The sequence below is a fragment of the Castor canadensis genome, chromosome 16 (assembly GCF_047511655.1).
Source record: "Castor canadensis chromosome 16, mCasCan1.hap1v2, whole genome shotgun sequence".
Classification (NCBI taxonomy): domain Eukaryota; kingdom Metazoa; phylum Chordata; class Mammalia; order Rodentia; family Castoridae; genus Castor; species Castor canadensis.
In genome coordinates, this window is record NC_133401.1 from 38,477,468 (window position 1) to 38,503,450 (window position 25,983).

Here is a 25,983-nt window from a genome sequence, read left to right on the forward strand (position 1 = left end):
TCTTACTGCTTGAACCACTCCACTAGCCCTTTTTTGTGGTGGGTTTTTCTGAGATAGGGTCTCCTGAATTATTTGCCGGGGGCTGGCTTCCAACTGTGATCCTCCTGATCTCTGCCTCCTGAGTAGCTAGGATTACAAGCATGAGCCACTGGCTCCTGGTGTCTTTGCATTCTGCATTCACTTATCTTTGGCTGTTTGATCTCCAATATCTGTTTAACCTACTCAGTGGATTAAATTCTCTTTACTGGGAAAGAAAGGTAAGTTGTTACACAGTTGTCTCTCAGGATCCATGACCCCTACTGGATATCAAAATTCACAGATGCTCAAGTCCCTGACATAAACTTCTGTAGTATTTGCACAGAGCCTGCACATCCTCCTGTAAACTTTAAATCATTTCTAGATGACTTACAGTGCTAAGACACTGAAAATGCTCTGAAAATAGTTGTTATACTGTATTACCTAGGAGTTAACGAATGCCATCCATGTTCAGTACAGGTGCAGCTTTTTTTTTTTCCTTTTTCTACTTCTTGAACTCAGGACTTCATGCTTGCAAAGCGGGAGCTCTACCACTAGAGCCACACCTGCAGTCCATTTTGCCCTGGTTATTTTGAAGATAGGATCTTTCGGACTTCTCACCCAGGCTGGCCTCGAACCACAATTCTCCCAATCTCAACCTGCTAAGTAGCTAAGATTACAGGCGTGAGCTACTGGTGCCCAGCTTTTTCCTGAACATTCTTGATCCACAGTTGATTGAATCTGTGGATGCAGGACCCACACGTATGGAAGGCTGACTGTATATTTTACTGCAGTGATTTTTTTTTTTTAAGTGGACTAGATTGACAAGTAACCTTCTGGAGTGCCTCCCAGGTGACAGGGGTTGCTGTTAGGAGCCTGGGCATCTTTGTGACCAAATTACGGCCTCAGGACTGTGCTCCTGACACCACCATCTCTGCTATTCCCTGGAGGCAGCCTTATCTTCTCAGCCATGCCTCTCCAGGATGCAAGCCACTCACAGCATGGGATTTCAGAGGACAGAGGGAGCTCTCTCCGGAACCTTGTGAGAAAGACACCAAGGAAGGATGCGTGGGATGCAGCAGCTGGAGACCTCAAAGTCACATTCAAACGCTCTCTCACCCCACCTCAGCACCATCAAGAGGTGATCACTCGAAATCCAAAATGGTCTTTCCTTTGGCCTTCCCTTTTCCTTCATTTCCCAGTGTCCTCATGTGACCATGACTGGCTTATTGTCAAAGCCTGGGGAGCATTCTCCCTGCCCCAGCCTTGAGAGGTAAGGTTATGTAAGGTGCAGAAACCTAGTGGGGTTCAAGACTATGGGGGAAAGGGAGAGGCAGGATGAGAACAACAGGCTGCATGAGGCCATGGGCAAAGACGTGGGGCCTTTAGGCTCAGTGAATGATTTTCCCTGGGAAGAAAGTTCAAGTTCATTTCTAAGGGCATTTTGGGGATGGGCACCTGCTGCCTTGGTTTCCCTTTCGAGGAGACCAGTTCTTCTGCTGAGAGCAAGGGTCCAAGGCAGAGCTTAGCTCTGTGAGCACAGACAAAACAGGAGCTAATGGAGGCCATGGGTCTGATGACTGGGTAGTGTCAGACACCAGAGAGTTCTTGGGAACTTTGATCCAGGAAAACACTGGGTGGTCATTGAAAAAGATACATGCAAATTTCTTGACATTCCTCCTGTCAAAAGGTGGAGTCTGAGTCCTCGCCTTGTCTGTGGGTTGACTTTAGTGACTTGCTTCTACAATAAACTACAGTGATCAGGCAACTTACTCTCTCTGTGGGGACACTGGCTCTTAGAACCCAGCCCCAATGCTGTGAGGAAGCCCAGGCCATACCACGCTGAGGCCACTTGCTGGTAGTGTAGCCTAGGTGAAATCCCAGGCCACAGCCAGCATCAGATGCTAGACTCAGGAGGGAGGAAGTTTTCAAATGCCTCCTGCGCCAGCCACTGTCAGGCTGCAACTGAGCAAGTGACCTGAAACACCCTTCCCTGCCCAGTCAATTCCCAGGACTGTGCAGAGAATAATGAATGACAATAGCTGTTTGGTGTCCCCAAGTGCAGCACTACCTCACTGCTGCCAGAATATTGGTTCTTTTTTTTTCATTTTGTCCTTACCAAATGAATATCAATTTTTTTCCAATGATAGGGTAATGCGCGCTCATTTTAGAAAACTCGAGACACACTGAGGTATTCCAAAGAAGAAAGTAATAGTCACCGCTACCTAACAGATGCTCAGTGAATTTTCTGCAGAGGGGGAGGGACCTGTGGGGACAGCACATTTGGTTTCATTCTCCTCCCCTCCATGGTGGGGCATTTAGGATGTTTGCGGTTTTTCAGAGTGGTGGATTCTTGACTTCCCAAGTTTGTTGCAGCCAGTGACATGGAAGACAGGAAAAGAGCAAATTAGTCAGCTACCCTAAGGTTTGGAACCTCAGATATTGTCCTTCCAGGGAGCAAAGCGTTTGCCAGAGCACTCAGTTCCCTCCCACCTGGAGCCCTGACTCAACCCAGAAGGCCTCAGCTCAGAAAAGAGACTGCAAACATCTTGCTTCTGGAAAACAGATCTGCATCTGAAGGTGGGCTTTTGTGATAATATTTACATCCATCTTTCAGTGCTGCTGCTCATGTTACTCAGCAGCAAAAGCTGACTTCAAACACTTTCATGCCCCAGTGTAGACAGTGGTCTGCTGCTCTCAGAACAAACGTGGTCGTATAATCCTGGGGCTACAGGAATGTGGCAGACAGCGCAGCAGCTGACCCCAAATCATGAACCGTTTTCTAAACCAAAACCTACAGAGGACACAGCAGAGGGACTCTTGGCAAACAACACGCCAGTGATCCAGAATGTGGGTCACCCTCCAGCTCCAGCTTCTAGTTCCTTCTGACTGAAAGACCCACTCACAAAGCTGATGTTTCTCTTCATGCATTTGAACACATTCAAAATCGCTTTGTAGCAGGGATGGAACTGGAAGAAACAGGTGTGAGCAGAGTTGGGTTCCTCTCTCTCTCTGTCTCTCTCTTCCTCTCTCTCCCGCTCTCTCTCTCTTCCAGGCTGCCCTCAATCCTCTTGCCTCAGCTACCCAAGTGCTAGATGTGTGCCTCCACACCTGACAGTGGTGAGGCAGAGTTTGAGGTGGGCCTCCATGGTGAACCAGAAGAACCTCCCTTGTTTCTTTAGAGATGGGAAGGGTATAGCTAAGCAAAGATGAGGTTATTTGGTTGAGGTGGAGGATGGCCTGGAAGGACCTTATTCCCTTCCCTGCCAGCCTGACATCCTCCTGTTTATCTGGAATAGCCCCCGGGTTTTCCTTTGAGGACTGCCCACCAGTCCATGTATGTAGGAGGGAGCTGCTCCAATCTCTGACGCCAGGCTTAGAGATGTTTTGTCACATGTCCCAAGCAGGCCACTGAGCCTCAGGCCTAGGATGCTTCACTGGAATTCTGGGGAAAGAGGCAGTCTCCTTTTCTGGGGTCATTGAACTGGCAGGAAGAGATCCTGGAGCTACCGGGGGGTGTCAGGGGGAGAGACCGAGAGCAGAGCAGAGAGGCAGAAGAACATGAGAGACAGCATCCTATTGACAGGATTGCAGCGCCTGGATCCAGCCATTTGTGAAATCAGATATACCTCTGGCCTTCCTGTTTAGGTCAGCCAAAAATTAACTTCTTCTGTGTGCCTGACTGGAGGAGGGACAGATGAAGAGAGGAGGCCCTGGCAGGCCAGGCCAACTCCTCCCCAGCAATGCTTCCAGAGGGCAGCCCGAGCCACATGGGCACAGCCCCAAGCCTCAGCACTGTGTCCTGAGCTCTTCCTGTAAGGCCTCAGGCTCAGCCCTGGCTCCTGTGGCTTAGTTTTCCCACCAGTTTTTAATGGACTGTAAATTGGTATAAATGTCCCAAATCAGGATCTGACCCTTCTTGACATTCAGCTGAGCGCTGGCCCCACTGAGGGGCTCTGACCACCACCAGATACCGCCTGACCACAGAAGGTGAGCGAGGGACGCCCGCTTGAATAGGGCCAGTGACCGAGAGGAAAGAAGCTGCCTGTCCAAGCCTTTCCCGGTTGCAGGTGAGTTCTGCTACCTGGATTCCTCATTTTGTTGGCAACCTTGCTACCAACCTTGCTACTCTGGCTCCTGGCTCCCAGTGCCCAAGCTAGAAACTCAAGCTCTTTGTGTGTCCCTTGTCTGCTGACTAGTTAGTCAGTTCCCCAGGGCCTCCTCTTCTACATCACAGCCTCTGCCTGCTTAGCCCCCATGTCCTGTGTGGATCATTCTAGTGGCTTCTGACTCGTGCCAGAGCAGGTGCTATGTCCCCACCAAATCAGCACCGCTCAGCAGGCCTCATTGCCACTGAGGGGCATAACACAGATGTCCTACACCAAGCAAGGACATCTTGATTTTCTAGAAAAGCCAAATACTTAAACTTTTGAGGTAACTTTCTTGATTCTTTTTTTTTTTTGCGGTACTGGGGTTTGAACTCAGGGCCTTCACCCTGAGCCATTCCACCAGCCCAACTCTTCATGATAGGGTTTTTCAAGATAGGGTCTCTAGAACTATTTGCCTGGTCTGGCTTCAAATTTTGATCCTCCTGATCTCTGCCTCCTGAGTAGCCAGGATCAAAGGCATAAGCCACCGGCGCCTGGAACTTTCTTGATTCCTTAAGTGTTAGCCACTAGTTAACAAAAAGGAAACAAGAAAAATAGAAGAAAGCCGGGCACTGGTGGCTCCGCCTGTAATCCTAGTTATTCAGAGGCAGAGATCAGAAGGATCCAGTTCAAAGCCATCTCTAGGTAAATAGTTCAAGATACCCTATCTCAAGAAAACCCAATGCAAAAAAGGGCTGGTGGAGTGGCTCAAGTGGTAGAGTGCCTGCCTAGCAAGTGTGAGGCCCTGAGTTCAAACCCTAGTGCTGCCAAAAAAAAAAAAAAGAAGAAAACCCTAAGCAGCCACAAACACCCACTGTCTTTGTGTGGGCTGTGCACTTGGGAGATCAGCTTGGCCTCGTGAAAGCTGACTTTGCACGCTCCATGCCTGTGATCCCACGCACAGGCCCACACCAAGAGCACGGTCACCCAGACTTTCTGCTCTCACTATTCCTTTCTTCTCTTAAAAATTATTGAGGACCCCAGAAAACGTTTGGTTCTTGGGTATTAACATTTACTCTGTTATAAACCAACTAACAATGTAATAAACCAATTACAACTTAACAATATAGAAATACCTTTTTTTCTTTTTCTTTTTTTTTTGAGATAGGATCTTTCTGGTTAGTCCAGGCTGGCTTTGAACTCTTGGTCCTCCTGCTCAGCCTTGTGACTGCCGGAATTATAGGCGTGTGCCACCTCACCCAGCTAGATAGCACTTTTTTAATGAAATATAATCACGTTTTTTAAAACAAAAAAAGTTAATGAAAAGAGGGCATCATTCTAAATTTTTCAAAAACTCTTTAATACCTGGTTCAATAGAAGCAGCTGTTTTTTCCTGGCCGCTTCTGCATTCAATCTGTCACAGTAAGTGGGCCCCGGGGTTCCTGTGGCCACACTTTGGGAACTACTACTTTACTGTCTCTGGTTCCTGGGGGTGTGTGTGAGAGAGTGTGTGCGCGAGGAGGTGTGTGAGGGGGTGTGTGTGCGTGTGGCGCTGAGGATCAAACCCAGGGCCTCGGGCTTGCTACATAAGTCTGAGCCACCAGGCACAACACAGCCCTGGGGCACAGTCCATCAGTGAACCACTGTGAGACTTTGCAAAGGAAAGTTGGATCTGTGCATCAATACGGACAAATCTCACTGTGCTGTTTTACGATAATCTCCATTTTATTTCCTTATAACAAAGTCTCCCTGTTGAATGTGCCCACTTTTAAATCTTGGTTTATTTCTTGTTGTACTGAGTCGGCTTCTGCTCCTAGTCTTAGTGACTAAGGCAGCTGCAAAGGGTCCCCTGAAGTGCTTAGGGCCACATGGACGCACCCTCAGGACATCTGCAAGCCCCAGCCTCAGTCTTCTCTAGTTGAGCAAGGAAACCTGACAATGTCAAGCAAAACCAATCAAATCACAAAAGCACTCTTATAGCTGAGTCTATTTGCACACAATTACACTTTTCTTTTTGTTGCAGTAGTGGGGTTTGAACTCATAAAAACCTTTTTACTGTGGTGAAATACACATAAGATTCTCCTCCTTAATCTTTGTGTGCCTATGATACTGAGGGTTGAACCCAGGGCTTCACATGTGCCAGGCAACTGCTCTACCACGAGCCACACTCAGCCCTTTTGATTATTTGATTTTGAGACAGAGTCTCACTACGTAGCTCAGGCTGGCCTCAAACTTGCGATTTTCCTACCTTGACCTCCAAAGTAGCTGGGATTACAGGTGTGTGGCACCACACCTGGCCATCTTAACCATTTTAAAGTTTACAGTAACATTAGGTACATTCATGATGTCTATAATATTTAAATACAGCTATCACCATCATCCATCTCCCAGTGCTTTTCATCTTGTAACACTGACACTGTGACAGCTTTCCATTACTGATAAATATCTGAGAAGAGCAATTTAAGGAGAGAAGGTTTGTTTTGGCTCATGGTTTTGGAGCTCTCAGTCTGCGGTTTGTTGCCCCATTGCTTTCAGGCCTGCTGTGAGGCAGCCCATCATGGCAGGGAGCTCATGGTGCAGCAAAGCCAATCACTTCCTGGCCAGGAAGGGAGAGAGAAAGAGGAAGGGACAGCCCTAGTGACATAAGGACCCCTCATTGGGCTCCACTCCCTCCTCTGGAGGACTAAGCCTTTAACAAGGGGGCCTTTAGAGGACACTCAAGATCCAGACGAAAGTAACTCCCCTTCCCCCTTCCCCCAGCCCCTGGTGACTTTCCTCTCTGATTTTGAATATTCTAAGCACCTCACACAAGTGGAACCATGCAGTGATTGTTGTTTTGTGATAGCCTTATTTTCATTTAGCACACTGTTTTCAAGTTTCAGCCGTGCTATACCATATGTCAGAATTCCCTTCTTGTTTAAGACTGAGTAATATTCCTCAAGTGAAGTTCTTTTGTCTATTGAGGCATTTTGTTTACATGTATGTTTTACGTCTCTGGAAAAAGCACGTGAGGATTTTCCTTCCTGTGTGTTTCCATCTTGCTTCTTCATGGTCTGGGATGTCAGTGCAGTGACCCCAGCATGATGGGATGGGAGCAGGTTATTCTGCTATTTCTAGGTCTGGTCTGAGCACTTCACACTTACTTAACCTACGTGTGAGGCTCGCAACAATTTTCCCAGCTCTGTGAGCATCAAGTTCAAGTTCATCAGTGTGACAGTTTTTCATCCTCACAGCTTTATAAGGACCTGGTGCTTGTCTCTGCTTTTGGCATTATTGATGCTCTTTTAATAGTGCAGGAATTTGAACTCAGGGCTTTGTACTTGCCACCACTTGAGTCATGCCTTCAGCACTTTTTGCTGTACTTCTTAGAGCCTCCCGTGTAGCTGGGAGTGCAGGTGTATGCCATCATGTCTGGCTGTTCTTTGAGACAGGGTCTTGGTAACTTTTTGCCTGGGCTGGAACTGTAATACTTTTAGTTCTGCCTCCCAAATAGTTGGGTTTACTGGCATGGGCCTCCATGCCTGGCTGGCATCGTTGATGCTCTTGAGAGCATCAGCCAGGATCCATGTCCCCCATTATAGCAGAGTGCAAAGATCCTTGCATGAAATTTTGAGCATGCAAAACAACTCTGTATTTTATGGATACATACACTAGCAGTAAAAACAGAAAGAAACAAGCAGAAAGAATAAACATCCAAATCAGGATTGTAGTTGTCTCTGCAGGGGTGAGGAGTGGCACGGGCAGAGTGTTCGGGGCTTCAGTGGGATTAGCAGGGTCTGCTGCTGAAGCCAGAAGTGACAATCCAAAGCCAGATCTGTGACAGTCACAGATTCCCCCATTGTTCTCCACACTGAGGAGTGCCTGGATACTGACACCCACACCTTCCAGCAGAGCCGGGGCTGCCAGCACCCTGGGGTAAGCTGATGGTGGCCCTGTGGTACCCTGGTGGCCTCAGTGACATGGCCCGAGCTGGAGCAGTCAAGGAGGAGCTGCCCTCCCGGATGCCGAGCATGACAGCTCCTGGCTGGTCTGGGCGTGGGCTTGTGTGGGGCACTCAGGAGGAGCAGGTGCGGCCCCAAGGGTCCGGTGTGGGAGAGAGGGGGGCAGAGGCCTCAGGACGCCCAGCTCTGTGCTGTTGGCTGCAGTGTCTGTCTTCACATGGTACCCTTTAGGGTAGCCGTGTCACCTGCAGGCGGCCCTTCTGGCCACGTGCCAGTGTGCACTACAGCAGAACCACTGCTTTGAAATTCTCCATGTGAAGAAACCAGAATCTTTTTTTTTTTTTTTGGCAACACTGGGATTTGAACTCAGGGCCTCAAGCTTGCTAAGCAGGTACTCTTACCACTTGAGCCACTCCGCCAGCCCTGCATTCAAGAATCTTAAGAAGTCCCTATATCATAGCTGCCAGGAAAAGAAATGGGCAATTCTTGACATTTATTTTGTGATTTTTTTTTTTTAAGGCACAAAACATTTTGCATTTTTCTTTTTCTTTTTTTGTTTTTTTCGTGGGACTTGAGTTTGAACTCAGGGTTTTGCACTTGCAAAGCAGGCACTCTACTGCTTGAGCATTTTGCTCTGGTTATTTTGGAGATGGAGTCTCATAAACTATTTGCCCATGGTCCTTGCTATTTCAGCCTCCCAAGTAGCTAGGTGTGAGTTGTTGGTGCTTGTTTTGTATTTTTGTTGGTCCTGGGGTTTGAACTTGGGACTTTGTACTTGCTAGGCAAGTACTCTACCACTTGAGCCATGCCTCCAGCCTGAACATTTTGTTTTTGAGCAAATGGGCTCTGTAGGCCAGGCTGGCCTTGAACCCATAATCCTCCTACCTCAGCTTCCTAAGTGCTGGGAATTCAGTCATACACCACCTTGCTGGCTTCACATGCAAAAGCTGTATACCCCATGTACAAAAGCAATATTACAATATGATTTCCCTATAGAAAATTAACTAGGTTCATGGTTTCTTACAACACAAATCTAGCCAGGAGCTGGTGGTTCATGCCTGTAATCCTAGCTAATCAGGAGGGTGGTGGTTCGAAGCCACCCCATGCAAAGTAGTTCGCAAGATCTTATCTCGAAAAAAACCCATCACAAAAAAAAAGCTGGTGATGTGGCTCAAGGTGTAGGATCTGAGTTCCAGCCCTGGTACTGCAAAAAAAAAACAAAAACAGTGTCTGCAGAGAGTAGCTTCTTACCAGAGATATACTGATCAGCAAAGAAGCTTAAACTTAAACATTTGCTTGGGTGTTTGTCCTAGAGAAATGAAAATTCTTGTCCACACAAACAACTGCACGTGAATGGTCATCGTAGCTGTAAGATCCAAAACACTGAAACAATTCAAACGTTCTTCAATGAATGAATGGCTAAACTCTGGGACATCCCAGGGAATACCACTCAGCAGTAAAAAAGAACCAAGCTCTTGACCTGGGCTTAGCTTGGGTGCATCTCAAGGGTCTGGCGCTGAGTGCAAAAAGCTGGTCTTGAGAGGTTGTTTGCCACACAAGTCCATTTCTACCACATTCTCAAAGTGACATAGCTCCTGAAGAGCAGAATGGTGACTGCCAGGTGACAGGGGTATGGGAGGACTGTAAGGGACACCATGAGGGAGGTCCGTGTAGTGATGGAATGGGGCTGTGTTGTGGAGGTGATGGCCACACAAATCCATCCAAAGGGTGAACGTGCCTGGAACGACGCCCCTACACACACAAATCAGTGCAGCGGAGTAAGGTCGGTGGTCACTGAGTCACACTCATGTCAATTTCCTCTTGCTATTGGATTTGATAGAGTCATGTCCACTTAGCAAGGATGCATTCTGACATGGGTCACTGTGTGAACATGTGGAGTGTACAGACTAAGGTGACCATGACATCACTAGGCAGTGTGGTCTTAGAGAAGCACAGTTGTATATGTGGTCCATCAGGAAATGTCACTGTGCATGACTGCAAGACTGGAGGAAGCTGGGTACAGGACGTACAGAATACCGTGTGCTACCGTTGCAGCTTCCCATGAGTCTGTGACTATTCCTAAGTCAAGACTTTTTTAAAAGAAGCCTTCTCAACTGGATGCTGACTTCCAGCGACCCCAGCGGGGCCCACTAAGTGCTTGTTCAGGGCAAAAGCATCTCCTTCCCCATGCACCATCTCCTTTCCCGTGCACCATCTCCTTCCCCGTGCACCGTGAACGTGATTTGTCTGATCCCATAGAATTCACTCTCTTCCAGGAGCCTGAGGACCTTCCAAAAAGCAGAAGCAGGCTCTGTGTTTTCTTGCCAGTGCCCCACTTAGAAATTCGTTGCAGAGGGAGATTTCCTTCAAAGCAAAGAAATGTCTAGCATTTCCTGAACCCATGCCATGTGCCAGGCTGGGTCCAATGAGCCTCCTCACACCCTTGTTTGTCCCCACGAGGCTCTGTGAAGTGAGATGTCATCATTTCACACTGTGAGAAGGGGAGGTGGCTTGTCTAGTCTGCTGTGGCTACCATCACAAACAGCCCCCAACTGGTCACAGCCCTGGAGTCGGAGGAGGAAAGCTGTTGTCAGGGCTGTGTCCCCTCAGAGGTTCTAGGTGAGAACTCTTCTTTGCCTCTTCCAGCTTCTGGTGGCTCCAGAGTCTCTCTCTCTCCCTCTCTCTCTCTCTCTCTCTCTCTCTCTTTTTGCAGCTTGGGTTTGAACTCAGGACCTTCACCTTGAGCCACTCTACCAGCCCTTTTTTTTTTGTGATAGGTTTTTTCCAAGATAGGGTCTTGGGAATTATTTGCTCTGGCTGGCTTCTAACTGTGATCCTCCTGATCGCTGCCTCCTGAGTAGCTGGGATTACAGGCAGGAACCACTGCACCTGGGTTCAGCATCTGGGCTATGACTGCACCAGCCCAGTCTCTGTCCCCCTCTTCATGAGGTTTTCTTTTGTGTCTAAGTCTCCCTCTGTGTGCCCCTTAAGAGGACATTTGCCCTTGGATTTGGGGTCCTCCTGTTTAATCCAGGATGATCTCCTCTCAGGATCCTTCAATTACATCTGCAATGACCCTTTTCCCAAATAAGATCATAGGCTCCAGGGATTTGACATGGATGTGTATCAGGGGCCACCATTCAGCTGCCCCGTTAGACTTGGCTAAGAAGCGGCAGACAAGGATGTGAGCTCATGGCAGTAGCGCTGGCCTGGTCCTATGCTTGACAGGAGGCCCGTGCCTTGTTGGCTAGGTAAAGTGCACTCCCCACATCGTGATCTGAGGGAAAGCTGGCTTCCTATGACAGATGTCACCCACTGTGGTGGCTTAAAACACAGCTGCAAATCCTTGCATACTCCTTCTGTGGAGGACGAGACTCTGTCCCTGGCTTTGAGTCCTTCTCCCCAAATCTCGGAGGGCTTGGGTCTGCTTAGCCACTAGGCACCATGGGAGTGGTGCTGTGTGACTTCTGAGGCCAGGTCACTGAAGGCCATACGGCCTCTCCCTAGCTTGCTGAAACAGTTGCCATCTGAGAAATGAGCTTCTCAGCTCATTTCATACAGAAATCCATCCACCCTGGAGGACTGTGGGGAAGCCCAGGGTGCAAAGGGCCACGGAAGGTGCTCTGGGTGATGGTACCCACTGAGCCTGTCTTTGAGTTACCCTAGCCTGAGTACCAGACATGTGAATGAATCTTCAAGCCAACCAGCCTCAGCCATTTCAGTCTTCCAGTGAGGCTGCAGACCTGGGGGTAGATTAAACCTCAGTGCCACCGAAAACAAACAAACAAACAAACAAACAAGCAAACAAAAAAAACTACAAAGGTACACACAGCACCCTGTTTGCAGAGTTGATCCCAGGAGGCTAAAATGGTGGCTTTTCTATGTCAGTAAGTTTGGGGTGCCCTGTCATAGAGCAGTAGATAACTGGAGCATCAGCAGTTCCCTGAGGGAGCCAGGTGACCTTAGATCCTTTCACAGGGGAATGGGAGAACAGAGATGCAGGAGGGAGTGGGGCAAACCCACTGTGCCCTATAGATGGGACACCCGCTCATGGCTCTGGGGCAAACCCTTTATGTCACCTGGATTAAACCAGCTACACTGTGGTAAAGGTGGATGAAGAATTCTGGGGACACCCCAAACTTAAACCATTGGGTGATCTCAGGGGAGCCCAAGTGCTGAAGCAGGACCCTGGATTTTGAAACAGAAGCTCTGCCTACTGTGCTGTACCCAAAGAGAGAAACAAGCTGGCGGCCAGGTCAGTGGGATCACAGGAAAGGGCACCCCAGTGGCCTCCCTTGACAGCACCCCTGCTCATCCACAGGGAGGAGTGAGGCCTCACTTCCCTCGACTCTGGTTCCCAGGACCACACAGTGTCTCAGCGCCAGCCTACCTCCCAGCCTCCAGACGTGCCCCCAGAACAGTGCCTGCATACAGCAGGCACTCAGTGAGGCCTCAGCACATGACTGAATGCCCTTGAATTGTTTTCCCATGGAGCTTGTGTTCAGGGAGAGATTTGCTGATCTGGTTCAAGTGTTGTTGCGATTTCCTGGCAAAACACGTAAATGACTTGTGAGCACACATCTTCATTTCCTGGGGTTGTACCTAAGTACCAGAAACGGGGGCGTAAAACAGAAAACTGTAGTCTCCCAGCTCTGGAGGCTGGAAGTTGAGACCGTGTGTGAGCCAGGCTGTGCTCTCTGCAGGCTCTGGAGAGGAGCCCCTCTGGCCTCTTCCAGTTCCTGGTGGTGGCCAGCGATTTTTGGTGTGCCTTGGTTTGTGGCTGCAGCACTCCAGCCCTGTCATTGCATGGCCATCTTCTGTGACCTCACTGTCTCCCCCTGTGCGTGTCTGCCTCTGGGTCGAAACTTACTGTACTCATAGGACATTCTGGGCTAGGGCACCCTAATGACCTCATCTTACCATAAAGTCACATTCTGTGGCACTGGGGCAAGGACCTATAATTCACCCTTATAGGAGCCACAGTTGAACCCGGCATAGTTTGGATTCCCTTCTCCTGTCCCTAGGATGCTGCCACACTGCCGATCAAAGGACTTTTGAGCCAATGGAATGAAGGCGAGATCCAAGCCTGGGGACTCACAGGTTACTATGGGGATCCCGTCACGCCCCCCCGGGGCCGTTATGGGGGTCTCCACTCCATTACGGGTGGTCTCCCCCTTGACTGCCTTTCTGCATCTCTCTCTGCACAGCAGCCTTTGCTAGTGGACGCCATATCTTTCACTGTAAGTGCAGGAACGGTGAATCCTTGAGCACCTGGTAAGTGCCTGTGTCCCCAGCACCCAGCCCAATAAACTGGTACCCGGATACAGCTGCTCTCATCCCTGCTACACCTAAGGCCTCAGGGAACCTGGGTCAGATGACTGAAGAATGACTTGGAGGAGGGAAAAGTTTTTGGGATGCCGCCTCTGAGCCACTGTACAGAGGCAGAGACCCAAGTCAAGGAGATCAGGGAGATGGCTGCTGTCACAGGCTGTCATGTAGAAAGCATTTGGAATTTGATTTGTGGACATTCTGATCTGAAAGCAAAATGCCGCCTGAGCCTTGCTGGGAGATAAGATGTTCGCGTCCAGCGATAACGGTGCCCTGGGAGCCAGGGAGGCGCTGGGCAGGGACCAGACAGACCAGGGCTGGTAAATATAGAACAACATGAAAGCACAGCGGCTGCCCGTCCCCCTCCTTTCCAGCTGTGTGATGGTCAAATGTGACAGGGTCAGATTTGTCCACCCTCCCCTCCAGGCCTATCTGACCCTCTCCACCTTTCCTTTCTGGTGCTCTGAATGAAATCAGGGTCCCCAAGGACGGTGACAGAGGAGTGGACATGTGCACCTGGCAGACTGTCTTGCAGGAAACAGTCGCAGTGGGTAGTTGCCAGCCCGTCAGCAGGTGTTCAAACCCCAGCTTCTGTGGCACAGTGGCCATCGTGACACCTCCATGTAGCTGGGCCATTGTGCTCCCACTGGCTTGGAGAGGGGCCAGAGGCTGGGTGGGATGAAGTGCCCAGGCCAAGGTCACTCAGCAGGTAAGCAGAGCTCAGGGTGGGCTGTACCCAAAGCCTGGGCCCTGACCACATACCCTGCCACCTCCACTTCCTCCTGCAGGGAGCATCCGTGAAGCGTCTCAGCTTTGGTGGCTCAGGCTGAAATTGTCTTTGGTTGGGTGTAGCAAAGGGGATGGAAACTGTCATCAACAGGACATGGACTAAGATCCTCCAATCTCTGTCTGATCTCCACCTCCCAGGAAGCTGGGATTAAAGACTGTGCTCAGCCTTATTAGTGTTATTTTACAGTCAGGAAAATTAAGGTTCAGAGAAGTATAGCAAGTTGTCAAGGATCCACGTGGCAGGGCTGCAACCCATGCTTAACCAGCACCCCACAATCTCTTCTGGAGTGAAACCTCCCTGTGCCTCTTTGGCACCCCGAGACATTGGGTCCTCATCTGTCACACTAGGGATTCTTTCTCTAGGTTTGGTCAGCAGCAGGCCCACTTGCTTGTGGCTGTAGGATGTGACTGGCCCTTCTTGCCTGCTGCTGGAGGTAAGAGGACAGGGATTGCTGGGTTAGGCTGAGTGGCAGAGGCAAGCACAGGTGACCACATCCCTCAGGACCTTTATGGTGCTTGTGGGCCAGCTGGGTTTGAGAATGAGGTTACTCTATAGACAAGGCCAAGGGCAAGATATCCTTGGAGTGGGTCTTAAGCTCCAAGGGGAATTCCATTGTCTGGGCCACTTTAGTCACTAAATGGTTCCCACGCACTGACACCAGGGGAAGGGGCAGGGAGGAAGGGAGGAAGAGGACAGAGAAGGCACACGGTCTGAAGTTCTAAGGGGGACTGCCTGCTTCACGATCTGGCTCCTCTGTTATTCCTGCCATTATAGCATTTGCTGTTACATCACGCTGGCCTATGTCTAATCCTTTCTGTGCCAGTTAGCTATGGCTACAATAATGGTGCATAACAAAAAAAAATATCATGTAACCTCAGTGTCAGGCAACAGTAATCAGGAAATGAGCTCTGTGTCTCTGAGCTCAGCTGAGGACTGGCTGGGGATAGGCTGAGCTGGGCCACCTGGCTCCACTCCAGGAGTCTCTCCCCACCTCCTAGAGGCAGCAGCCCCCACCCTGAGCTTTTAATAATAATAGAGCTTTTAATCTATTCACACCCCCCACACTGTGAGTTCCACTGCGGCCTTTTTTTTTTTTTTTTTGACAGTACTGGGGCTTGAACTCAGGGCCTCATGCTTGCTAGGCTGGTGCTCTACCACTTGAGCCACTCCACCAGCCCTGTTTTTGTGTTGGATTTTTTAAGATAGAGTCTTGCAAACTGTTTGCCCAGGCTGGCCTTGAATCACAATCCTCCTGTTCTCTGCCTCCTGAGTAGTGAGAATTGCAGGCATGAGTCACACTAGATTCCTAGTCCTTGGTGCAGGAATGGGCACAGAATAGGTACTCAACAGTTAATGGTAACAGTAATATTTACTGAACACCTACTGTGTGCAAGAGCGTCTGTTTTTCTCAATGAATTGCTTTAACAACTCTGCAATGGAATGCCTAAGGGTCCTGAGAACACTGAGGTCCAGAGAAGCTAAGACATCTGCCCCAGGTCACATGGCTATAGAAGTGACAGTCTAAACACAGCCTCTGTGGTCTGGCACCAGAGTGTGAGCTCCCACGTGGATGACCTGAGTCTAAGAGAAGGATCACTGGGCTGAACTGGGGCAGGTGGCAGAGGCATGGGAGAAGAGGCATCCTTGGTACTGAGCTCGAAGGGTGAGGCGGGATTAGTTTGAGGGACTCAGCCTTGGGAGGGAATTCCAAACAGCATATGCAAAGGCACAGTGGTGTGACAGATTGTGGCTACTGGGGACTCTAGGTTAATTGCTACTGGAGAGTCAATTACCAAACATGGAAGGGAAGACGAAGCTGAAGGGGTGGGCAGAGCAATGGATGGCAGAGACTGCCCCTTCTCTCCTCCTTCTACAGTGACTCGCTAAATGGCCACTGCTCTGATTTGAATATGCTTTGAGTGTGTTTCCAAAGGATTCATGTGATGGGAGTGTGTCCCTATTTGGCCATGACGAGAGAGGGTAGGACCTTTAGAGGTAGGGCCTATAGGAAATCATTACTGCCTCCTCCCCATTCCCTGCCTTCCTGTCTGTCATGTGGTCTCTCTTCCTCGTAGCTCCCACCATGAAGCCCATCCACCATGAGGTGACTCACCATGGGGACCTCACCAGAACTGGTGCTTTACTTTTTGGACCTCATTCCAAAACTGTTAGCAAACAAATCTCTTTTCTTTATTGAATACCAAGCCTTGGATATTTGTCATAGTAACAGAAAACATGCTAATACAGGCAATGAACATGGTGACCCGCTTAAACATTTGTTGGCCTTTCTTGCAGCTGTAGTCATGGACAAGTGATGGTCTTCAGACAATGGGACATGGATGGCAGTTCTGGATTGTGCCCTTAAAGGAATAAAAGTACCCTTCTCCTTCCCTTTCTCCCTCCGGCTGGAATGTGGGTGGTGGTGGAGCCTCCCAGACCATGGGGTGGCTCATGTTGAGAGATGAATGACGGAGCAACAGGGGGAGAACCTGGACCCCCAGCACCGCCAAGCCCAATTAGAACAATCTTCACGTGAGAGTTAAGTCATTCTAGTTTGTGATCTTTCTCGTGGCAGCCTGGCTTTATCCTTGTCAATGGGAGCCACTTCACAGTGCCGTGCACAAGAGTTTAGCTCTTACGTCCCACCCCCACTGGGTGCTGCCAACTCCGGGCAGGCTACATGGGGGAAGAAGGTCAGCTGGGTTTTTCTTTTCTCTGAGAAATAAAGTCTTTCCAGTGGACCTTATTCATCTGTCTTTAATTTTCCCAATTTTGTGAGACAAGGGTGTATGAAATCTTTCTATTCCCAGCTCTGCTGTAAGAGAAGCACCTGTTAATTATCACATTGTTGGGAAGTGTGTTAGTCAGCTTTCTGTTACTATAACAAATACCTGAGCTAATCAACTTATAAAGAGGAAAGGTTCATTTTGGCTCAGTTTTAGACATTTCAGTACGCAATTCTTGGCCCTGTTGCTTTTGGGGAGACAGCATATCATGCCAGAGCAAGACTGCTTACCTCATGGCTAAGAAGTGAAATGACAAGAGAAAGAGACGGGGAGGTCCCCCTGTCCCCTTCAAGGGCTCAGCCCCAGTGACCAGAAGATTTTCCACAAGCCCTCAGCTCTTGAGGTTTCTTCTACCTCCTAATAGCACCAAGCCTTTAACACATAGAACGTTGGCGATTACACCTATGGTAGAAAGCAACAGGGAGTGATGGGGACTGTGGCAAATTGGAGTGCAGATGCCTCTGCCCATGAGGTGACCTCCTTAGTTTTTGCTACCTGGAGGCAGGAGTACCTTCCTTGACCAGGTATCACGATTTTTCAAGTTTCAAACTCTGGATTTTAAAATTTAACACAGTTTTATAGAGGGGGTGCACAGTGTCTCCAAAGAGAGCAGCCACTCAGAGCTCAGGTGGGAGGACCCAGGGTCCAGGACAGTGTGACTCTGCAGCTCCTGTGAAATGCAGTATGAGTCCCCTTCATGCCACGTCATCAAGAGCCCAGATGACGCACAAAAGAGGGGCCAGAGTGGGCCAAAACAGAGCCTGTCTCCTTGAGCATAACTGGCTCTGTGGCAAGGAAGAAGGGTCCGTTTTCTTAGCTCCTGATACAAACTTTACAATTAGTGAGTGTTCATGTAAGTCACAATACATTGTGACTTCGTGTGTTAAAAGGTTAACCCTCTATAGGCCAAATGAACCCAGATCACAACCTCAGCTCTAGTGACTACAGGGTATCAAAGAGTTCTGAATGAGGACAACACAGGAAGAGATTTGTGTTTTCAGAAGAGAGTGGGGAGAGCTGTGTGGCACACAGCTATAATCCCAGCACTCAGGAGACCGAGGCAGGAGAATCATGAGTTTGAAGTCAGCCAGGACAGTATACTGAAGACCCTACCTCAAAAACAAAAACAACAAACAAATGAGAATGTGGAGAATGGGTGGGAAGGCAAGAGACAGGAAGCCAGTGACGGAGCTGGTGGGAATTAATGGAGCCTGACTGCAGTGGTGACCATGTGGACAGAGAGGACTGTCCAGAGCATAGCTGAGTGGAGTGATGGCCTCTTTTAACAGTGGCCATTGAGTGTAAAGTGGGTGTCTCATTGTGGCTTTCACTTGCGTTTCCCTGACTAGTCATGTTGAGTACTTTTCCTTCCTTTTTTTTTGGTGCTTACTGGAGTTTGAACTCAGGGCCTTGCGCTTGCTAGGCAGGTGCTCTCCCTCTTGAGCCACGCCTCCAGTCCTTTTAAGCATTAGTTTATTTTTCAGGTTGAGTCTCATGCTTTTTGCCTAGGACAGTGATCCTCCCGTCTCTGCCTCCTGTGTAGCTGGGATTACAGGCATGAACCACCATGCCTGGCTGCTGAGCATCTCTTCAGGTGCTTATTGGCCATCTGTATATATGTATATATATTGCTAAAGGAATATTTAATCAAGTCCTTTTGCCCACTTTAAAATTGGGTTGTTTGGTTTTGTTGCAGTTGAGTGGGGGATCTTTGTATATTCTGGATAGCAATCTCTTATCAGATACATGGTGTCATATATTTTCTGCCATGCTGTGCTCTGCTATTCCTTCTGTTCCTAGTGTCCTGTGTTGTACAAAAGCTTTTAGTTTTGAAGCAGTGCACTATTTTGTCTTTCTTTATCCATGTTCTCTGTGTGCATGACTAACGCTCATTTGCTCTAGCAACCTGGTGGGGTGTCTGGGACATGGTAAGACAGAGTGGCGGCCATTGCCAAAAGGAGCCCTGCTGCTGAAAATACCTGGTTTCTCTGTCTGCTGAGGAGTGCTGCTCCAAGCTAGCACAGCTCACAAACTCTGTAATGTTTCTGATTTTTAAAATGTTAAGGACATGAAAAGAAGCACGTGTCCCAGTGTGGGAGCTGATGGCTCTTGAGGCCTCACCTGCTGCAGCCCCTGAGGTTCAACCTGCACTTGACTCTGGACCGCAGGCCCCAGGGGCTGTGGATGAAAGAGCAGAGGATGAATTCCAGAATCTGATCTCAGCCCGCAACGAGGACAGCTGTATGAAGCAGGCTCCTTATTCCACTAGGAAAGCGGCCCAGCCATCTGGTGGGGGTGCAGTTAGCTGCTTCTAAATGCTGTGCTTAGACCAGATTCCCCGGCTTTGAAGATGATTCCAGCAGGACCGGTGCATTAATTTCCTCAAGAGGAAACCCGGCAGGTCTAAAAGCCTTCACTCTCCAGGTGGCTCTAGCTTCATCTGTAAACACCACTAAGGAGGGATTGGGTATCAGCTTTAACAAGATGAAACTCCTCCAGCTTTACACTTAATGAAGACAGGGTGCACAGGGAACAGATGGGCATTTGGATCATAGATGGTCCCAATATTTGATGTTGTTATCTTTGGATTTTCACTTGGCATTTTATTTCAACACATGCAGCTGTGTTCTTCCAGTATCTCTCTTCCCGTAAGAGTACACCCAATTCTCAGCCTTGTGATTCCACCTTGTACCAGTCCATTTTCCATTACTGTAACAAAATATCAGAGGCTGGAAACTTTTAAAAACAAAGTTCCCCCTGGCTACACCATATCAGTGTGGATGGCATCACAACGACGAGAGTGTGATTACATGGTCAGCTAGGATCTAGAGGGCACCTGGGATCTTAGGGACAGTATGCTAACCCTTCCAGGGTTGTGTCCTCAGTGACCTAGTAACCTCCCACTAGGCCCTGCCTTTTAAAGGTTCAACAACTTTTAATATCGCCATACTGGGGACCAAGCTTCCAACGTGAACTCTTGGGGTACATGCCATAGGGCTCCTCTAGATTATGTCCATGTGTTTGCTGTATATTTATTGAGCAACCAGTGTTCGCCAGGCAGTGGATGAAGGTGTGGACTCTGGAGGCAGCCTGCCTCGGTCTGTTCTGGCTGTGTTCTTTGCTCTCTGTGTCCTGCAGACTAAGACTTGGCCTCAGCTGTAAAATGAAGATCTGTAAGAATGAACTGTGATGTCACACGGTGACACTTCACGATGCAGATGAAGACAGTAAACAACGAACCAGCAATACAAAAGGAAACTCAAGTATCCAATTTAAGCAGCTGTCAGGAAGAAACTCTGTGAGTCCTGAGACAGTAGAGACCAAGGGTGAGGGGACTAATGCGTGGTGGAAGGAAGAGATTTGTGGTGCAGCTGGCAATGGACTAGGAGAGAGCAGTGGGGCTGGGTAGGTGGGCAGGTCTTCGTTGCCTCGGAAAGGGATTCAGAGTCCCCTGCATGCAGCAAGGGGTTCCAGGGAGCCTTGTTCAGGGAAATGACAGTGCCAGGGTTCTGGCTTCTGACGGATCACTCTGCTGCCCTGTGGAGGATAGGCCACAGTGAGGTGTCTTAGTGCTCTTCCCACAAACTTAGCTGTCTAACATGCATAAATTCATTATCTTAGCAGTCCTGGGGGGTCAGAATCCTAAAGTCAGCAGGGCTGCATTCCTTCTGCAGATAGCCAGGAGAACCCGCCCTTGCCCTTTTCCTCTTCCAGAGACTGCCTGTGACCTTGACTCTTTGCTGTCACTCTAACCTTGGCAACCATTGTCATATCCCCGTCTCTCTCTCTCTTTTTTATTAGAGTGTATTAATTGTACGAAGGGGTCTCATTGTGATATTTCCATGCATGCGTATAACATACTTTGGTCAAATTCACCCCTCCCTCTTAGAAGGACCTGAGTTCACCCAGGTGGTCCAGGACATGCTTCTCCCTCAAGCACCTTAACCCGATCATATCTGCACATTTTTTCCCATATAAAGTAACGTGTTCGGAGGCTCCTGGAGTAGGATGTGGAGTCTGTTATCTTCTGTCACACAGGGAGGAGGAGAGGAAAGGAAGAGGCTGCTGGGAGGCAATGGACAGTGATCCTGCAGGTGAGAGACAACGGTACCTGGGGGCGGGAGGAGCAGTGGAAGTGGAGAGATGGTGGATGGGTTGAGATGCCTGCTGAATGCCCTGGCAGAGGACAAAATGGCAGACAGAGAAGAACTGTGGGCCCAACAGCTTCCATCTGGAAGTGACGTGCTAATTTCACTTCCTACACCAGGTCACATGCTGTGTGCACTTTCAAAGATGAGTGCAAGGCAACTCTTCTGGGTGGCCTTGGACCACCTATTTCTCCCTCCTTTCTCAGTGAACACACTGGGAGGTTGCGCTCTGCTTTGCTTTGGGAGAAGTGACAGGCATCCCAGGCTTCAGTTCAGCTCCACTCTGTGGACAGAATGTCCTAATTGCTTTAGCCCAGCGTGCCATGTCGCCCCAAGGTATGAAGCCCAGGATGGCCTGCTCTCCGGGCCTCAGCTGGGGTCAAGTGATGCACCTGCAGTGAGATTGCATGACCCTGGCAGCCCCACTGGGCCCTGGAAAACCTGCCCACCAGGAACCTTGGCTCTGTGATCCCTGCTGCTTCTAAACCGACATCGAGTCATTTGTCTGGGTGTTGTGTCTCATTGTGCACAGTCAGGTTATAACCAGTTCACACTGATCCTGCTTCACAGTGGGGAAAGGAACTATGCCATGTGCCACCGACGAGAACGTATGGAGCGTTTGTGAACAAAAGCTTAGATGGTGCAGCATTGGAACAATGGGCTTCATGTTCCCCTTGAAGGGAAATCCAGGGGGCTTAGGAGCATCTCCTCCACATACCTGGGCCACTTGGCATTTGGCCATTGGCTGGGCTAGGCCCAGGCCTGCTCCACGGCTATGCATCCTCTTGGGCCTGTGGATGGGCAAAGCAGTTCTCCCCATGGTGATGGCGGAAGTCCAGGAGAGCAAGCCCACCTCAAAAACCTGTGTCAAGCCTGTACCATCCTTCTTATAACTCCTGCACTGAAGCAAGTCCCATGGTCAAGCCCAAAGTCAAGGGGCGTGGGAGTCTCTGTATGGGTGTAAGTACTCTCCAGGGGAGTGGAGACCTAGGACCAATTCATCAGTCTCACCCAAGTCTACAAGGCTGACCTCTCTGACTCATGACATATTCCTCCACCCTCACCCCCCCAGCCACACACATGGCTCATTAAGTTCCATCCACTCTCTTGTTTCTTGAATATGCTAAGTCTATTCCTACCTCAGTACCTTTGCACAAGCTGCCCCTGCTGTCTTGAATGCCCTTCCCCAGATCATCCTGTAGTTATTTGATCCAAACATTCAGGAATTAAATGCCACAGCAATGTGCAGCTACTATTGAAATGGTAAATGTGTAAAGCACCTTCCCTGCATCTGGCACTCTCGGTACAGGTGACTGTCTTTAATGGTCTTTTTCTGCATTTGTTATTTTTCATTGTCTGCCCCTCCACCTTTCTCACTGTTGAACAAATTTCATGACCATTAGGAGGAGTGGAGGAGGAGAATTTGCAAAGGGACAAGTCAGTTACAAACAAACATATTTTAAAAATGCTGTTTCTGGAACTGAATCTTGTTAGCTTGGAAGTCACAGTAAAACGCCATTGCTTTGTTCAAGTATCGCATCCATCACACACCTACAATGAGGAGACTGCACAGGGGAGCAGGGCTCTGCCTGTGCCCTGGAGCTCACAGTCCAGCAGCAGAGGCAGAAGGAGAGCAGGGCTCACAGAGAAGCCAGGGTCTGAGCAGGCAGGAGGGCTGCTGCCTCCGGTGGGCCTCCATCGCTCATTCTGTCCTGAACTCTGAGGAATCAGATGTGACATTAGCTCCCCTGCTCCAAAGCCACTTTTCCAGTGGGAGCTAATTTCTATGTTTTCTTTGAAGAAATACCTGTTCTAGTCCCTCAAAATCAAAAGCCTGCATTTTCCTCCAGATTTGTTTCATTTTACATTTGGATGGCCTTGGAGAGCTGCCCTGTGGTGCTGTGAGGCTGCTGGGCCAGACACCTTGACCAGATGGCTGCAGTCACGTGACTGAATGGTCTCACTGCATTTGGCCAGACTTGGGGCTGTGAACCTGAATGGGAATTTAAATGATGCTTTTTTTTTTTTTTAAGACAGGATCTTGCTATGTAGTCCAGGCTGACTTTGAACTTGAAATCTTCCTGTCTTTGCCTCTTAAATGAGAGTCCCACTTTTTTGAAGTGGTCAGTATAGGAGTGTTTTTTTTTTTTTAATATAAAGACTTTTTTCCTGCATAACCTAGGCCAAGTGACTTAAACAGTGCATGCTTGAAGAGGGGGAGGGGCTTGAGAGTTTTGCTTTTATCGTAGTTTAACTATTCTCTTGAAACTCAGCCATTGCCACCTTCCTCTTAAAGACTGTGTCTTCTCTCTCTCTCTCTCTCTCTCTCTCTCTCTCTCTCTCTCTCTCTCTCTCTCTCTCTCCCTCTCTCCCAGTCTCCCTCTCCCTCTCGATGAAACCCAGGGCCTAAAGGTTGTTTCTGTTAAGACACTCCCAAGGCTAGCATCTCTCAACTCTAGGATAGTTAAGTCTGAAATTTCTGGAAGCAGGAGTCACACCACAAAATATTCTTCAGGTTGCACATGTTAAACTGTTGCCCCAATCCGGGACATCGTCCTGATGACCAGCAGACAAGGACTGCAGGGGAGGGACTGGGACCCTGCATTGGGCAGGCATCCCAGGGAGCCACTTCAGGGGGACTGCCAAGGTGAAGAAGTTGAGTGGTTGATATTTGGCCCACATCATGTCACCAACTGTTCCATGCACTGGGACTTCCAGACAGAGGTCCTGTCCTCACAGAGCTCCACTGTGGCAGTCCAGTCTGAGCAAAGCACTGGCGTATCTGGGAAGGATAGCTCGGTCAGATGGAGCTCTGACCATGACCTCCAGCTCAATTTCCAGGCCTCTCAGTGCAAGGTGCACGTGCACACACACAGATTTGTTTTATATTTTAAAACTTTGATCTTGTTTCCAGTGCTAAATGTGGAAGACAGACTATAGAAAAGTCAGAGTTTATATTTTCTATTGTATATAAGTTTGAATCTTAGGCCTTTGAAGGGGTGCAATATCAAATATAACCATTTCTCTTTTAGAGTGAACTTGACCTCTTGTGGACTGAACTTCCTATGCGGTCCTACTGCAAACCAGGCTTGAATTGTTTGAGGTCTCAAGGAGATTCTGCTGTGTGACATTGGAGATTACCAGTGGCCAGCCCTGTGCAGGTGCAACGGCGTGAGGGCCAACGCAGGGGAGAGACATGGCTGGCTCACTTTATTTCAGTTCAAATGAAACCTGGGTTCATCTTGAAGCATTTTTAGGAGTCTCAAATTGGCATATATGTCTTTAAAGGGCCCAGTGTACAGCAGGCCAAAAAATGTAAAATACTCCTATGACTTGCATGACAAGGATACTGATTTTATGTAACTGAGATCCTCCTAGGAACACAATTTTCATCTTGCTCCCTCTTACTTAAAAATGCACCTTGGGAGGGCTGGAGGCGTGGCTCAAGTGGTAGCGCCTGCCTAGCAAGCATGAGACTCTGAGTTCAAATCCTAGTACTGCCAAAAATAAATGAGTAAGTTGAAAAATAAAAAATATTACATATTTTTAAAAATGCATCTTGAGTGGAGTCTCCTGATTCTGAGGCTCAGTCTTGAGACTCCATGATGATTTGAGAGTGCATGTCAAAACTGAAATGCACCTGCTGCAGCCACCTTGTAGCATGTAGTAAAGGAGTTTTCTGATTTGTAAAAACCCGTCAGGCGTAGTGGCTCACACCTAGAATCCTGGCTACTTAGGTGGCAGAGATCAGGAGGATCATGGTTCGAAGTCAGCCTGGGCAAATAGTTCAGGAGACCCTATCTTGAAAAAAAAATCATAAAAAAGAGCTGGTGGAGTGGCTCAAGGTGTAGGTCCTGAGTTCAAACCCCAGTACCACACACACAAAAAAAATCCATTTGAGCTGAGTGAGCACAATATTTATGTACTTTACTGTTTGTGTTCTATCTCCATTAAAACATCAAAAAATAAAATGAAAATGAGGGGCTGTAGCCCCTCATCGCATTCTGAAATGAGAGCTCAGAATGTTGGGAGCCCTGGGTTCCATCCCCAGCAGCACCACCAATGAAAAAGAGCACAAATGTGTGTAGTTAAAGGATAATAGCTGAGCCCATGGGTGTCCATTGTCCAGCCCACAGCCCAACCCATTGCCCTGGTGAAAGCTCCTTCCCATCACACTCTCTGTCTCTCCCCAGGAGACAACCTCTGTTGGAATCTGAGTCACTCATCCCCTTGGTTTATTTGTCTCACATATACTGGGCAGGTGCTTTACCACTGAGCTGGATACCCAGCCCTCTTGCTTTTCTTTATAGTTTTAAAAATGTAAGTGCACATGTATAACTGATAAATCAGCCCGTTTTTGCCTATTTTGACTGTTATGCAAATGGAATCACAATGCCTGGATTCTTGTGTGTGTGTGTGTGTGTGTGTGTGTGTGTAACTGGAGTTTGAACTCAAGTGGTGCTCTACCACTTGAGCCACACCCCGAGACCCTTTTTTTTGTTTTGGGAAGTTTAGAGATAGGGTTTAGAGAAATGTTTGCTTGGGCTGACCTTGAACCTAAATCTCTGTTTTCCAAGTAGCTGGGATTATAGGTATGAACCACCAGTGCCTGGCTGCCTAGATTCTTCAGTTGAGCACTGGTTACTCTTTGAGATTGACTCATGGCAGTTTGTGTTGATAAATGTGGCTCTGGCACATACATTTTCACTGCTGTATAATACTCCAATGCATGAATCTCTTACAATGCAAGTATTCATCCCATTGTCACTAGGCAATTGGGCTGTTTCTAGTTCACACTGTTGCAGGCAAAGATGTTTTGAACTTAATTACGTATCTCTCCCTGTGCACATATGTCAGGACATCCCTGGCGTGTATGCCTAGAAATAG

At 48.6% G+C, this 25,983-nt stretch overlaps 1 long non-coding RNA gene across 3 annotated transcripts; it reads left to right on the forward strand.

Annotated features, from left to right (window-relative positions):
* Positions 1 to 3,494: 3,494 nt before the first annotated feature.
* On the forward strand, positions 3,495 to 24,609 carry LOC141418162 (uncharacterized). 3 transcript variants are annotated; one of them, XR_012442872.1, is made up of 6 exons: positions 3,495 to 4,085; positions 13,069 to 13,144; positions 13,252 to 13,318; positions 13,850 to 20,246; positions 20,987 to 21,042; positions 24,129 to 24,609. It is a non-coding gene; the product is annotated as an uncharacterized lncRNA (long non-coding RNA). The 3 variants fall into 3 exon arrangements; XR_012442873.1 differs by having other exon boundaries at positions 13,255 to 13,318; XR_012442874.1 differs by having other exon boundaries at positions 3,498 to 4,085; positions 19,014 to 20,246.
* Positions 24,610 to 25,983: the final 1,374 nt, after the last annotated feature.